The sequence below is a fragment of the Mastomys coucha genome, unplaced genomic scaffold (assembly GCF_008632895.1).
Source record: "Mastomys coucha isolate ucsf_1 unplaced genomic scaffold, UCSF_Mcou_1 pScaffold1, whole genome shotgun sequence".
Classification (NCBI taxonomy): domain Eukaryota; kingdom Metazoa; phylum Chordata; class Mammalia; order Rodentia; family Muridae; genus Mastomys; species Mastomys coucha.
Genome location: NW_022196891.1, coordinates 73,017,091 through 73,033,222, shown reverse-complemented (window position 1 = coordinate 73,033,222; position 16,132 = coordinate 73,017,091). Strand labels below are relative to the sequence as shown.

The 16,132-nt window shown below is 45.4% G+C and overlaps 1 pseudogene; it reads left to right on the top strand.

The window, feature by feature from the left end:
- Positions 1-50: 50 nt before the first annotated feature.
- On the top strand, positions 51-610 carry LOC116096953 (annotated as a pseudogene).
- The last annotated feature ends 15,522 nt before the right edge of the window (positions 611-16,132 follow it).

Sequence of the window (16,132 nt, the reverse complement as noted above, 5' to 3'; positions counted from 1 at the left end):
GCAGGCTCAGGCACCAACTGTCTTGTTGCATGTTCTGAACCGCCTGGCCGTGTGGCCCGGGGCCTGGCCCCCAACCCTGCGACTCCTGCCACGACCCACCTGCCAAGACCAAGGTCGGACATGTGAAAATGCCTCTCGCAAGTGGAGAGTGGACCCTGCGGAATTCTTCGTGTTGACCGAGCGCTACCGACAGTACCAGGAGACCGTGTGTGCTCTCAGGCTAGAGTTCATGTTGGAGATGCTAAGGAAATCGCACAAGGCCCGATCCGGGATTCTGGCTGAGCGCAAGGCACAGGAGGCCATCACCGAGCACCAGGAGCTGATGGCCTAGAACCGGGAGGAGAACCTGCGGTTGCAGGAGCAAAGGATAGCTGGGTTGCAGCTGGAAGCACAGGCCCAGGAGCTGCGGCAGGCTGAGGACCAGGCCCAGAGGGCCCAGAAGGAGCAGGCTTGGGTGCAACTGAAAGAGCAAGAAGTGCTCAAATTGTAGGAGGAGGCAAAAAACTTCATCACTCGGGAGAACCTGGAGGCATGGATAAAAGAAGCGTTGGACTCTCTGAAGAGTTATAACTGGGCCATCAACAAAGAAGGACAGGTGGTCAGGAACTGAGCACAGAAGCTTTTAGGGGCAGTGCTTGCCTGGGGACTGTGTGTTGGGGTTGGAATTGGTGCATCTCAGGAAGACCACTCACTGAGTCTTTTCCAGAGCACCCCCATTCATTCTAGGCTCAGCACTCACTCACCTCCTGATTGGAAACTCTCGTAGTATGGTTCTGAAGCCACATACAAACTCAGGACAGTGTTAAACTCTGGGAAGTTCCTTTCGCACAGAGAATTGGACCAGACGGTGTCCCCTCTAGAAGCCAAGCTGTCTTCTAAGTCTCTTGGAGTAGTGTGAGCCAAATGTTTCCTGCTTTTATGAATAAAGTATCGAAGCCCCCCCAAAATAAAAAAAAAAAAAAAAAAAAAAAAGCCAAAACCAACAAAAAGCCAAACAAATGAAAACAAAATAAATGTGTACTTTGTTATGACTAAAAAGCAAGTCAGGAATCTAAATTGAGTATCTGGAAGATGTCTCCTGTTCTCAGAGTTGTTCAAGTTGTAAACAAGAAACAGAACCTGATAGATAGTATCAATTGAGATAGATAACATTCGAAAAGGAGACGTGAGCCAAGCACTGTGTTCACCAGAAACATCGCTGGTGAGATCGCTGGTATACAAGAATTGGTCAACTTATTAAGTGTGTTTATTTGCCCAGAATGGCTTAATCTCTGCCAGTTTGGTTGTAGGTAATGATAAAGAATTCTCACGTATGGTGTATGCATGTGCGCTCGAGTGTGTGTGTGTGTGTGTGTATGCCTGTATGTGTTTGAAAACCAAAGGTCAACTACATGTATCACCTTTTTTACTCTCCGTCTTACTGATTTATTGATTAGACTCACTACAAGCCTGAAAGTCACTCTGTAGGCCAGGCTGACACTGAACTCATAGAAATTCAGCTGCCTCTTCCTTCTGAGTTCTTGGATTAAAGGTGTGTGCCACATGCCTGGCTTCTATTTTTTTGAGGGGGTGGAGCAGGGTTTCTCTGTACAGCCCTAGTTGTCCTGGAACTTGCTCTATAGATCAGGTTGGCCTCGAACTCAGAGATCTGCCTGCTTCTGTTTCCCTAAAGTCATGGGCCGCCTGGCAAAAGTTGTTTGTTTGTTTGTTTGTTTGTGTACATTGGTGATTTGCCAGTATGTGTGTCTGGGTGAGGGTGTTGGATCCCCTGAAACTGGAGCTTCAGACCATATGGGTGCTGGGAATTGAACCCAGATCCTCTGGAAAGGAGCCAGTGCTTTTTTTCTTTCTTTCTTTCTTTTTTTTTTTTGGTTTTCCAAGACAGGGTTTCTCTGTGTAGCCCTGGCTATCCTGGAACTCACTCTGTAGACCAAGCTGGCCTCGAACTCAGAAATCTACCTGCCTCTGCCTCCAAAGTGCTGGGATTAAAGGTGTGTGCCACCACCGCCTGGCTTAAATTTCTTTTTAACATCTTGGCTTTTCCTTATATGCCTTTAAATTTGTTATTTATTTTTATTTTATGTGTGGGAATGTTTTGCTTGCATGCATATTTGTGCAGCACACCCATGCTTCCACATATATTAAGTTCTCTCACTGAACTTAGAGCATATGTTCAAATTTCTAATTATTATTCACAAATATATTATCCTAACACTTTTGCTTGGGGGAAAAAAAAACATAAAACAGGAGCTGGAGAGATGGCTCAAGAGTTAAGAGCACTCACAGCTCTTGCAGAGAACCTGGGATCGGGGTTCTCCCTGGACCCTTGTGGCAGCTGATAACGGTCTATAAGCTCAGAAAATCTTATGCGCTGTTCTGACCCTCTCGGGCACAGAAGCATGGGTGTGCTACACAAATATGCATGCACGCAAAACATTCCCACACATAAAATAAAGATAAATAATAAATTTAAAAGCATATAAGAAAAAGCCAAGATGTTAAAAGGAAATGTAAAGTCGAGCTGGCAGTATAGGGAAATTGTTCAGTGTGGCCTCTTCAGTGGTGCCATTTACTCTGTAATGCTCTCCCCCTGGCTGGGAACACTCCCAGCTGCGCTCTTGGCCTGAGTGGTGCCTCTGAGACTTGGGAACAAAAAGGCCAGTAGCTACACAAGCGTGACACAAATGGAGAAGAAATGGCCCCCCACCCACCTTCCCAAAGATGGGAGACAACGGGCCATGCACACCTGTGTTATCTCTCACAAGCCCCACTAATTGTTGGCTGAGAACAAGCCAAAGCCAATCGTGACTGCTGAACCCACAAGCACACTCAAAGTTAAATGTAAATGTGTGCCTGGCAACAGCATCGCTGCAGGAAGTGCGTTGGGAGAGAAAACCATCCCTTGAACACAGTGATGGCAGCAGACTGGAAGGAACCGGATAGAGCAAGAACACTCAAGGTGTGGGAACTAAACCCAAAGCCTGCCGAAGGAAAGGGGTGGGTGTGGTGGGACTAAGCTGAAGGAGATGCTGGGGATAGTGAACTGTGGGGACAGAGAGTCTCCCTGAGGGTCCTGACGGAGAGCTGCACTGGACTCTGGGTATGAGGAGTCATAGTTAGGGTTTTACAAAACGAGATTTGTCTTCCTTTCTCCATCCTTTGTTTTACTGTTCCAAAGGAGGAGGGGTTGAACATTTTTTTTTAAACTTATTTATTATTATATCTAAGTGCATTGTAGCTGCCTTCAGACACACCAGAAAAGTGCATCAGATCTCATTATAGATGGCTGTGAGCCACCATGTGGTTGCTGGGACTTGAACTCAGAACCTTTGGAAGAGCAGTTAGTGCTCTTAACTGCTGAGCCATCTCTCCAGCCCGGGGTTGAACATTTTTTATTAGATCTTTTCTTTATTTATTATTAGATATTTTCTTGATTTACATTTCAAATGTTATCTCCTTTCTTAGTCAGGGTTTCTGTTCCTGCACAAACATCATGACCAAGAAGCAAGTTGGCGAGGAAAGGGTTTATTCAGCTTACACTTCCACATGACTGTTGATCACCAGAGGAAGTAAGGACTGGAACTCAATCAATCAGGTCAGGAAGCAGGAGCTGACACAGAGGCCGTGGAAGGATGTTCCTTACTGGTTTGCTTCCCCTGGCTTGCTCAGTCTACTCTCTTATAGAACTCAAGACTTCCAGCCAAGGGATGGCACCACCCACAAGGGGCCCTACCCCCTTGATCACTAATTGAGAAAATGCCCCACAGCTGGATCTCATGGAGGCACTTCCCCAACTGCAGCTCCCTTCTCTGTGATAACTCCAGCCTGTGTCAAGTTGACACACAAAACCAGCCAGTACATCCTCTTTCCAAGTTTTCCCTCCCAAACCCCCCTATCCCATCCCCCCATCCATCCCTCCATATGCAGCTGGAGCCATGGGTCGTTCCATGTGTACTCTTGGGTTGTAGTCCCCAGGAGCTCTGGGGGAGGTCTGGTTGGTTGATATTTTTGTTCCTCCTATGGGGTTGCAAACCAAGAGGTTTGTTTTTTTCTTTTCTTTTTTTTTTTTTAATGTATTCCATTAGATAGTTTGTTTATTTGTTCCTTTGTATATTTGGGAGAGGGATGCCACAGTGTGCCTCTGGATGGCAGAAGACAACTTGCCATTCTTTCCTTGCATCATGTAGATGCTGGGAACTGAACTCTGGTTTTTGAGCTTGAGAGCAAGAACCTTTATTCATTAAGCAATTTCACCAGCCCTTCAGGAGAAATTCTATATATAACAGACAGAAGGCACATGTTGGCCTGGCCCAGACGGAATAGACAGGATGTGTCTCAAAGAAGAGATTATCTCTGCATCTCTCATTTCCTTGTTGCACATAATCTCTCCTTGTCTCAGAATCGTGGAGACTCCTGGTAAGCCACACGTAGTCGGGTGGGATGTGGGATGTGGGATAACATCAACAATGGGGATGGGCTTCTTTGCCACCTCTCATGCCTTCCCTCTTCTCCTTTTCGTCATGTTCCTGCATCCTCTGTTATCCTCCACATCATTCTGTACCTAAGCCGAGTGCTGTTCCAGCATGCGCAGAACCCTGGGTTTTAGCTCTAGAGAAACATAAACCTGGCATGGTGGCACACAGCTGTAATCCCAACGGGAGGAGGAGGCAGGAGAAACAGATGTTCAAGATCATCCTGGACTGAAGAAGTTTGAGGCCAGCCTGAGCTCTATGAGACGGTCATACCCCAAATATATATATATATTTTAAAGAAAACCTTTAAGTAAACAGCATGTGGTCGTGAAACTACAACTATTGCTAAAGTGATGCATGAGCCAAGACACAGGCTAAGAAGTCATATCTAATTGCACTGGATCCTCAGACTTCTGCATGTTAATCCATACCTGTGTGGAATGCTCAGTCTTCAAGGTCAACATAGCCGAGTAGCTCGGCCCAGGGCTCTTCTTATTCTGTTTCCTATGTAGCCGTGTGAATCATACCACGGCTACAGCTCACTCGATGGTAGACGCTTAACTTCGTATCTACCACTGACCCCTTCATCAGCTGCAGTCACACATCTCAAAGGCCCTCCAATCTGACCATGACTGATACCCAACATCAACTCGATGCTAGCCCAGTTTTCCAGGCCATTGAACGCTGATCCTGCAGCTGCAGCCATAAACCCACTGATTATGGACATGTGGCTTTCTATCTGCTCCAAGCTGTCAATGTTACCCTGTCCCCTTATTTCCCTTCATAACATGCCCACAGGGTCTAATATTTCAATCTAGATCACAGCCTTCTTAGGCCAAACTTCCATTTTTTTTTCTTCCGTCACCCGCTTCGGTGCTCTGCCTCCTGTCTACACTCCATGTTCCCATCTGAACAGATTATTTTCAAGGTACAAATTAAACCCATTGTACTTGAACCTGCCAACTCACCCTTAGAACAGCTGGTGGGATTCACTGGAACCCTGCAGCCCCTTTGACATGGGGTTCCCCTGGGGCATTTAAATTCTTAACTACACTGCCTTGTAGTGATTGCTTAAACATGCAGTGTCCCTTTCTGTCTGCAGGCTCTTTCTTCCCTCTGCTCAATCTTACCCCTGCCTTGTATTTCTAGCCCCATCCCTGCCTTGTTCTGCCTGGTTAGCAAGTTCACACCTCGTGCTTTCTCCCACATTACTCTGTGTCTAAGGAAGTATATTTCCTAGTAAATCCTGCCCTAGCACCTAGACATCTCCTCTCACGTCTGGCACAGCTACATGCTCCCTTGGCCATCTCTGCCTCCCCAGTATACTGAAGGCCCTCTGCCTGAAGTCAGAGATCATGTACATGTTTACCCCTTTGTCCTCTTCCCAGAATCTCTGAGGGCATCAACCACGGGTAGGCAGCCAATAGTTTAGAAGGCAGGTGTGACGGCACATGCATAGAATCCCCGCACTTAGAGGCAGAGGGAAAAAGATACCTCTCTCACCACTACAGGTTGCTAAAGATGATTTTCCTCTTGCAAAACAAGTACATTTCTGGTATCCTTGAGGGTTATGTAGACCCTGAGTATAGCAGGAAATGCCTCTGGCTCTCAGGAAAAAACAAAATTCAAAAAACAAAACAAGGCTTAATTCTCCTGCTCTGGTCGCTCCCAGAAAGGTCACTTCCTTCCTTCCTTTCTTCTCCCCGCCCCCCTTCTTTCTCTCTCTTTCAGTTCCATCCGAGTCTAAAGAATTAGTAAAGCATGGAATGGAATGTTTCCTTTTGCGGTCTATCATTTTCCACCCAGGGTGGTAGGGATTGGAGTCAAGAACCCACAGCTGCACAGCTGAGTCAGGGAGAAGAGGAGCCAAATGCACTGGCTGTGGATGTGGATCTGTGAAGCCAATGCACGGCTCATGTCCCCTGGCAATAAAGACTCTACCACATGAGCCTGCTCAGCCCCAGTCTGAACCACTCAGCCTTAACCAATAAAGGATAGAATAAGGGAACAGTGGTTTGTTCTGGGCTGTGTGTACTTAGGGGGGGCTACCAGGCACATAGTAGGACCAAAGTCAGGGACCATGTCAGCAAAGGAAGAGGTTTCTGTGCATGTGACCTCATTTATAATCCCAGCTCTGCCAATAAGAATGCTGCAGGAAATACTTTCCCAATGACTGTCATGGCGCCACTTGAAGCTAGCGTGAAATTCTACAATACAAAGCCTTATCTCTTGAAAGGGTTTGGTAGCATCTGGTTATGGGCAGAAATCTCACCATCTGTGTGATGTTGATCAAAATACTTCAACTCTCTAAGCTACAGGTATCTTTTCTCCACCCCAGGAGAACGAAATACTAAAGTGAATTGGCCATTCAAGCATACAAGCTAAAGCTCTCTGAATGTCATCTGATGACCTACCTGGAAATGATGAACTAATTAGAGCAAATAACAGCAGTGATTTAGACTGAGGTCCTGCCTGTGCTGAAGGGAGCACTAGTGAATTAGGTGGCAAATGGTGGAAGGAAGTGCAGTGTGGTTTAAGAACTAAACATCAGAGTCATCATATTGTGTTAGGGAATTTCATGTCTAGTGCTAGCTAATGATGCTTGCCAGTCTAGAGTAAATGAAATTGTGTAATTGTAATTGTGTGATGAATCACATAACTAAAAGCAAAGTAGAAATCCACAGGGCCTCCTGACAGAGACTATACTCATAGTCTATAACTATAGAACACACATACATAAGGATTTGGCCCAGAGCATAGATGTGCTAGCAATAGAACACCCAGGAAGACTGAACTCTCAAACTAAGCATGTTTGCTATGCCAAGGTCAAGGTACTCCAGTTGGGGCATTTTGGAAACTGACATCTGGGATGGATACATCCAGTCCAATACCCCCTGAAAATTGTGAACCCCAAAGTTTGCTTGAAAAATCTACTCTGCACTATATAAGCCATGGTAAATCCTTTCCCTTTGCCTAAAATCATGAGAACTTAGAACACAACATATGTCCCTGCCTAGAAGATAACTCATCTCTCCTCCTGGGCATTCTACTAATAATTAGGTTACATTAGGTTAGGACATAAGCCAATTGCATAAATTGTCCTTAAATCTTGTCACTAGGAAAATGGCCAGTTGGAAGACTGGGCATGTCCTTCTCATGTGAGCTGCAAGACCGAACAATAACATGTACATACCCCAGGAGCCTAGGTTGGGATTGTAAAGGATGAGACGTGTCAGTGGTAGGATGTCATTGATTACAGTCAGACAAGGGATAAGTTCTTTGAGATGAACATTCTCTTATCACATGGATTTGCTCTACTGGTAAGAAATACAAAAGATGCTTTTGCTAGTGTAGTGCCAATGTGGCTCTTAGAAGCTCACCTAAGCAGAAGCTCCTGCTGGCACATATGGCGTACCTGTTAGAGAATACTGTGATGGTTTGAATATGCTTGGCCCTTGGGAAGTGGCACTCTTTGGAGGTGTGGCCTTGTTGGAGGAAATGTGTTGCTGTGCTTTGAGGTCCTATGCTCAAGCTGCCTTCTGATCAAGATGCACAACTCTTGGCTCCTCCAGCACCAAGTCTGCCTACATGATGTCATGCTTCCCACCATGATAATAATTGACTGAACTTCTGAAACTATAAGCCAGCCCCAACCAAATGTTGCCTTTGTGAGAGTCGCCTTGGTCATGGTGTCTCTTCACAGCGATGAAACCCTGAGACAAATACTATTGTTGTTCCAGACATGGGATAACGAACCCTAGATATTATACACTGATTATTTTCCATCCATGTAATAACGAACTGAAAATGGTTTGGCTTTACTTAGGGAAGATTGTGACTTACTGGACACACTCCAAGGCTATGTTAACTTTCCCAAGCTCTGCCATATTACAGTCCAAAGAGACCAAAATTCAAATGGGGAGGGAGAGGGAGAGGGAAGAGGGGTTCAGAGTGAAGGTAAGCGTGGAAGGACAACTAAAATTAAGGTCCATTTGAGGGGTCATTTGAAAACCTAATACAGTAGAAGATTCCTAAAATATATACATAAATGAAAGCTATCTGAATGAAACCAAATAATGGGGGAGACAGAGCCCCGACTAGATATCTCTTGTCACCAAATGAAGCTTCCAGTACTGTGAACAGGTTACATATAAATGAGTTGTTGCTCAAAGGGCTCCCAAGGGAGGCCCCCAAACACTCCAGGCTACTGCCAATGCTATAAGTTGCTCTCCATATACTGATGGCAAGGTCCTGTTGCTGAAGTCAACACCCATACTTATGTAACTTGCTCTCTGCTGTGTTTGCTACTTGACTAAATCCTTGCAGTTTTTAGTGTGAGTGAACCTAAAGACACTACCAACAGTTGTCAACTAGAGGGTACAGTTGAGTGCAGGGCATATGAACAGTGAGCTCTTACAACCATCTTTACCAACATGGGCATCCCTGCCGTGTATAAAAAGACCATTGGTCACCAAAGGTTTTCTATAGGGAATACAGCTTGATCTGAGGTTTGAAGCGCTTTAAAGAGTCTGCCTACGAAAGAGTTTTATTAACATTCCATAAGCACTCGCTGAGTTGTTGCTGTATCCGAGTCACATCGCAGATACCCTGCCTATCAGATATTTATACTACAGTTCATTTCTTTTATGTATATGAGTACATTGTAGCTGACTTCAGACACACCAGAAGAGGGCATCAGATCCCATTACAGATGGTTGTGAGCCACCATGTGGTTGCTGGGAATTGAACTCAGTGCTCTTAACCACTAAGCCATCTCTCCAGCCCTACGCTACAGTTCATAACAGCTGTAAAATTACAGTTATGAAGTAGCAAGGAAATAATTTTATGATTGGTCATCATTACGACACGAGGAACTGAATTAAAGGGTCACAGCATTAGGAAGGTTGAGAACCACTATGCTAAGCTATTTGGGACACTGAAAAAAAAAGTTAGCAAAATAGACAACAGGAGGAAGAAAAGGAAATCAAACAAGAAAACCAACAAAAAGAAACAATCAAATAAAAAACATAAATGATAGATAAGGACCTTGGGCCTTATACAGTTAATGTTAGCAAAGCAGGAAAATTCTTATGTTTTGGCTTCTATTGCTATGATGAAGCACTGTGATCCAAAAAAAAAGGGGGGGTGGAGTTTATTTGGCTTATACTTCCACATTGCTGTTCATCACCAAAGGAAGTGTATTAGTCAGGGTTCTTAGAGTCACAGAAGTTATGGTAGTCTCTATATAGTAAAGGAATTTATTGATGACTTACAGTCTGTAGTCCAACTCCCAACAATCAACTCCCAACAATGGTCGGCAGCAGCAGTGAATGGAAGTCCGAGGATCCAGCAGTTGCTCAGTCCCACAAGGCAAGCAGAATGAATAAGAGCGAGCTTTCCTTCTTCCTTATATAGGTCTCCAGCAAAAGCTGTGGCCCAGGTTAAAGGTGTTAGCACACCTTTAACCCCAGGTGACCCTGCTTGAACTCGTAGATCTTTCTCTCTTAATCCTCTGGAATTCATAGCCACTATACCTCAAGATCTCCATGCCAAGATTCGGGTCGGAAACTTGTATCTCTCAGCCTCCAGATTAGGGCCAGGTGAGCCCTCTAATTCTGGATTGTAGTTCATTTCAGATATAGTCAAGTTGACAACCAGGAATAGCCACTACAGGAAGTCAAGACAAGAACTCAAACAGGGCAGGAAACTGGAGTCAGGAGCTGATGCAGAGAACATGGAGGGGTGCTGCTTACTGGCTTGCTCTTCACGGCATACTCAACCTTTCATATAGAACCCAGGACTACCAGCTCAGGAATGGCATCATCCACAACGTCTTCCGCACTCCCCCACTGATCACTACTTAAGAAAATGTCACAGGGCTGGAGAGATGGCTCAGTGGTTAAGAGCACTGACTGCTCTTCCAGAGGTCCTGAGTTCAAATCCCAGCAGCCACATGGGGGTTTACAAACATCTGTAATGAGATCGGGTGCCCTCTTCTGGTGTGTCTTCTGGTCTGTCTACAGTGTACTTACATATATAAAATAAATAAATCTTTGCCGGGCGGTAGTGGTGCATGCCTTTAATCCCAGCACTTAGGAGGCAGAGGCAGGCGGATTTCTGAGTTCGGAGCCTAGCCTGGTCTACAAAGTGAGTTCCAGGACAGCCAGGGCTACACAGAGAAAACCTGTCTCAAAGAAAAAAGAAAAGAAAATGTTTTATAGCTGGACCGCATAAAGATATTTTTTCAATTTTGGTTCCCTCAGGATAATTCTAGCTTGTGTCAAATTGACATATAACTAGCCAGGACAAAAAACAAACAAACAAACAAACAAACAAACAAACAAACCTGATAATCAAATACAAGAACAATAAAAAAGAAAACCCAAAGTAAAGGGCGGGTGGGATCCCTGATCAGGACTCAGAGGACGCCATCTCTCATGAGCCAGAATGCTCACGAGGAGCTGATGGCGGACAAACCTTTGTGAAACAGTTGAGTCTTAGAGTAGCTCGCTCTCCTATGGTTTCTCGGTGGTGCTGTGAAGGAAACCGGCCCGCAGTTTCACTTCATACCGTGGGTGATTCACGAACTGGGGAAGTCGAGTTTCTGTGGAAATAAGCAGGTTAAGAGACAAGGAAGCCACACCAAGAAAGAATGCTTATCAAGGTGTAATCTTTACTTAGTGAAACGGGATATTTATACTTGAGGCGAAACAGTCATGTCTTTTAGCACATAAGTGAGAACAGGAATCGAGCATATCAAAGCGAGGACTCCAGGCAGGAGGGCGGATCAAAGTTTTAGTCCATTTTGAATACTGGGCTCCCGGTTCTGGCTTAATCCCTAGCTGGCTCCAGACCCCTGGTGAGCCGAGCCGAGCTGCTGTCTCGAGCGTTCATTGAGACCCCTCAATGTGGTCAGCAGGACCATTACAGTGCTGGGCCTAGGGCATAGCCTCATTTCCTTCCTAGGTCTCCTGTCTCCTGCTCTAGGCATCTCTCCTGGTGATGGCTGATGGGTATCTATGGTGGTTTGAATAAGTCATGCCAGGCCCAGGTATTTGAACATTTGGCCTCCAAGTTAGTTAAGAAACATTTTGGGCAGTGGTTCTCAACCTTCTTAATGCTGCAACCAATTTAATACAGTTCCTCATCTTGTGGTGCTCCACCCAGCCATAAAGGTGTTTTATTGCTATTTCATAACTGTAATTTTGCTACTGTTATGAATCGTAATGCAAATGTCTTATATGCAGGATATCGGATATATATGACCCCCAAGTTGAGAACCCACTGCTTTAGAGGGTGAGCCTTACAGTGCCATGCACACTTTGGGACCCCGTAAGAAATCCCAGTCCGTGTCATTACAGGAAGGACACCACTCGGGACAGGCTTCAAGGTTTTGTAGCCTGGCTGCACTTCCTGTTCTCACTCTCCTTCCTTCATGAAGATGAAAATCTGATCAGCCAGCTCCTTGCTTCATGCTGCCCTGCCTGTTGCCGCCTCTTCCGCCCCGTGATCGACTCTATCCCTCTAGACTTAATTATAAAACAAACTTTCTCAAGACAGAAAAGTGAGGGGCACGGTCCTTTGCCCTCTCCGATGGACCAGACCTAGGAAAGCTTCTCTACGCTCCTCCTTCGAGCATCCTTGACGTATGCCAGACTCATTGTCCCGACACATCTTGCTGCTGTTCTCTGATCCAGTGACCGTTGTCCTCGGATCAACTCTGAACGCAATGAGCAGACTGGAGTTCTTCACACCCGCCCAGCTATCTGTTGCCAGCTCTGTCGGATCCTCTTGAGGACAGCCTTCCCCACTTCTCTGCATTTCCCTTGGATTCCAGCTTTTAAAATTGTGTTGCCATACTGCCAATACAAGGGTCTGAGCCGGGCGGTGGTGGTGCACGCCTTTAATCCCAGCACTTGGGAGGCAGAGGCAGGCGGATTTCTGAGTTCGAGGCCAGCCTGGTCTACAGAGTGAGTTCCAGGATAGCCAGGGATACACAGAGAAACCCTGACTCGAAAATACAAAAAACAAAACAAAACAAAACAAAACTGGCGAGATGGCTCAGTGGTTAAGAGCACCGACTGCTCTTCCAAAGGTCCTCAGTTCAAATCTCAGCAACCACATGGTGGCTCACAACCGTCTATAATGAGACCTGATGCTCTCTTCTGGAGTGTCTGAAGACAGCGTCAGTGTACTTACATATAATAAATAAATCTTTTTAAAAAACAAACAAACAAAAAACAACAACAAAAAAAAAACAAGGGTCTGAGGTGAGTGAGGTTTTGCCTCAAAGACCCTCACTGACGGAGCTTCCTCTCCCATCATAACTTCCTTGGCTGGTGATTTGTCAGGATGGCTCGAGACCCTCTGTTGCGGTTGGCATTGTTCGTTACTAAGCGAATCTCATTTCATGAAGCGAAAGGTAACCATCGCTGAATACAGCTCAGAGCCTATGGTGGAAAGAGCTAGAGAGAGCTTTCGTGTCATGCACGGGTCTCCGTGTGCAGAGACAGACTCTGCTCGTGTGTGTGTGTGTGTGTGTGTGTGTGTGTGTGTGTGTGTGTGTGTGTGTGTGTAGGAGCTCGGCCATGAAGACATAGAAGACTTGGGACTGACTCAAAGGACTGACAGCGGCAACCATCTGGAGGCTTTTCAGACTCAAGCCTGAGCCCAGCGGGACTGAGGGCTGGAGTGACTCCAAGCGGTCTCTCAGAGCACAGTGGCTAGATTCCAAGTCCTTTAAAGCAACAGCTGGAGAACATGTGATCCAGGAGGCCAAGACAGTAGCTGGCCTGACTGTAGGAGACAGTTTCAGACCTCTTTTAGTTTGGATAGTCTTTTTTTTTCTTCTTAGCTGCCATTCACATAACCGAAACTAATGGGCAATTGGCACGTTATGGATTGTATCACTTTGCATTTAGGTTGTTTGTGATTTTCGTTAAAAAGATTTACTTTTTACATATGAGTACACTGTTGCTGTCTAGAGACACACAAGAAGAGGGCATCAGATCTCATTACAGATGGTTGTGAGCCACCATATGGTTGCTGGGAATTGAACTCAGGACCTCTGGAAGAGCAGTCAGTGCTCTTAACCCCTGAGCCATCTCTCCAGCCCTCATCTCATCTTTATTTTGTAGCTGTTGAGGGTCATGTTTCTAAGCAGACACTCCCAACTCTGATTTATATAAAACAAATGGCTATCCATTCCGTATTCTCACAGTATGCTTACACTTGAGTTTTTGAAGCAACCATAATATATTTGAGTAGCAGAAGAGCATGCCTAGGTCCTGACATTTTCCTAAATGCACACACAGTTGTCAGTGTGCATTTACTGACTGATCCCTCCATGAACGTTCGGATTCACTGGGTCTGTGAGTCTATTTCAGTGAGTCTATTTCTAATGCCAAGAAATCCCCCTTAAGATCAAGGAGCAGCACTGTTTTAGGGAGTTTATCTCAGCACCCAAGGTTGAGTACAACTTAGGTAGGAGACCATCTTAGCTAGACCTGGTTATAGATTTTGTTCTGCAAGACTTGTCCTGAAGCTTAACAGAGGCGTACATGAAGAACACAACACTTCTTGGATCAAAAAGCATTCTTACTTGTGATCTTGCTCTCACAAAATGGCCTCGGAACCGGAACCTCCTCATCCCTTCTTTGCTCCTAAAATATGTATGGAAGGTTTCTATAGGCATAGTTTTCTTTCTTTTTTTAAATTAAACTTATTTTTTCATTTCACAACCCATATCAGCTCTTCCTCTCCTTCCAGTACTCCCTCACTCAAGTCCTACCCCCATTTCACCTTCCCCTTCTGGGTGTTATCCCCCAATACCACTCCTCACTCCTCGTATTTTCTTTCAATGGTGGGGGAAAAAACAGTCTATACCCAGTCTAGGGCAGAAATGTCAAGTTTTCACATACTAGACATCTGGACAATTCTTAGTGGTGAAATGTTCTATGGTATCCCTGGACTGTCCTTAATGGTTGGCACACAGGCTACACCCCTATAGTGAGACCAACACCGTCTCCTAATGCTGTCAAGTGTGCTCTAAGGCTTCTAAGAAACACCGGTCTAGAGTCCACTCAAGACTACAAGTTTTGTCAGCAAGCTGACACCATCACCATCAGCATCCCCTCAGAGTCTGACAGGATGTAGACCACTCCAGTCTCCTACCCAGAACTGCTCCCCAAATCCCCAGATTCTCTTTCAGGGTTGGCAATTCCCGGCATCTTTTGAGAAAGAATTACCAACATGGTTTGTCTCTGTGTATCCTGATCCATCTCGAGGTCAGATCAAAGTGTGGAGCGCATACCTTGAGCATGCTGCCTTGGAGAGAGCAAGGATTTGGGCATCAGATGGTCCCGATCCAAAATGGTCTTTGCTGAAAGTCTAATAGATTATTTCATCTATGTGACTTTATTCATATATTAATAAAATTTTCTACCTAGATTTCAAAACAGAAAACCTTTCTGAGCAGGCTACATGAGACCTTCGCCCTTTGATTCAAAGTTGCCCAGTCACTTGTTGTCTTCCCAAGTGGTAAGAGCATCTCTCTGATAGAGAACTCTTGCTGCCAGCCAGTTCGGAACTTGTCAGTTCGGAATCAAGAAGTACCACTAGAGGGCGGTAGCAACCATCTTTTGGTTTAGGAGAGGCAGCTTGCGGCCACTGAACCCTCAATTTAAAAAAAAAAAATTGTTGGGTATGTATAAATGTCATAAAGATTATTTCTAGCCAAGTGAAATATGACATATAAATGTTGATGGTGCTGGCTAGTTCAACTTGACACAAGCTAGAATCAGAGAGGAAAGAGCCTTAACTGAGAAAATTCCTCCAAAAGATGGGGCTGTGGGCAACTCCGCAGGGCACTTTTAGTTAGTAACCCATTAAGGGTGTGCCATCCTTGGCCTGGAGGCCTTGTGTTTTATAAGATGACTGAGCAAACCACAAGAAGCAAGCTAGTTAGCTGTACCTCTCAATAGCTTCTACAGCAGCTGCTGCCCTGACTTCCTTCAGTGAGGAACAGTGATGTGATGTGGAAGTGTAAGCCAAAATGACCCTTTCCTCCCCAGCTTGCTCTTTTTGCCACTATATGGTGCTTCACCACAGCAAATAGTAACCCTAAGGAAAACAGGGACAAATAGAAAAGTAAGTGCATCTCATTAGGGATGCTTGTGGGTACTCAGAAAAACTGAGGAGCTAAGGGTTCTTGAGGGCTCCTGATGCTGCGGGGGTAGCCAGCACTCACTCCCCGTTACTGAGAGGTTAAAATTTTCAAACTGTACTGTGGGAACTTAGCCGTTAGTTGAACTCAATGGAAGACTAGCTCCCACGACTTAGAATAATGAGAAACTGGCTCCAAGAACTTAGAAGAATGGGAGACCAGCTCCCAGGACATAGAAGAATGAGAGACCAGCTCCCAGGACATAGAAGAATGGGAGACCAGCCTCCAGAGCTTAGAGACCAGAGCAGCCTGGCAGGAAAAAAGAAAAATGAGGTAACAAACAATTGCCAGGTGGCTAACCTGCTTCTGAACCCTAGCACAAGCCAGCACCAACCAGAGACTACCCTGTACTTTCCCCTGCCTTAGTTTCCCCTTTTTCCCTAGCAACTATGTGGGTATAAAAACCTTTTGCTTGGTGCCAGACTCCTCTACCCCT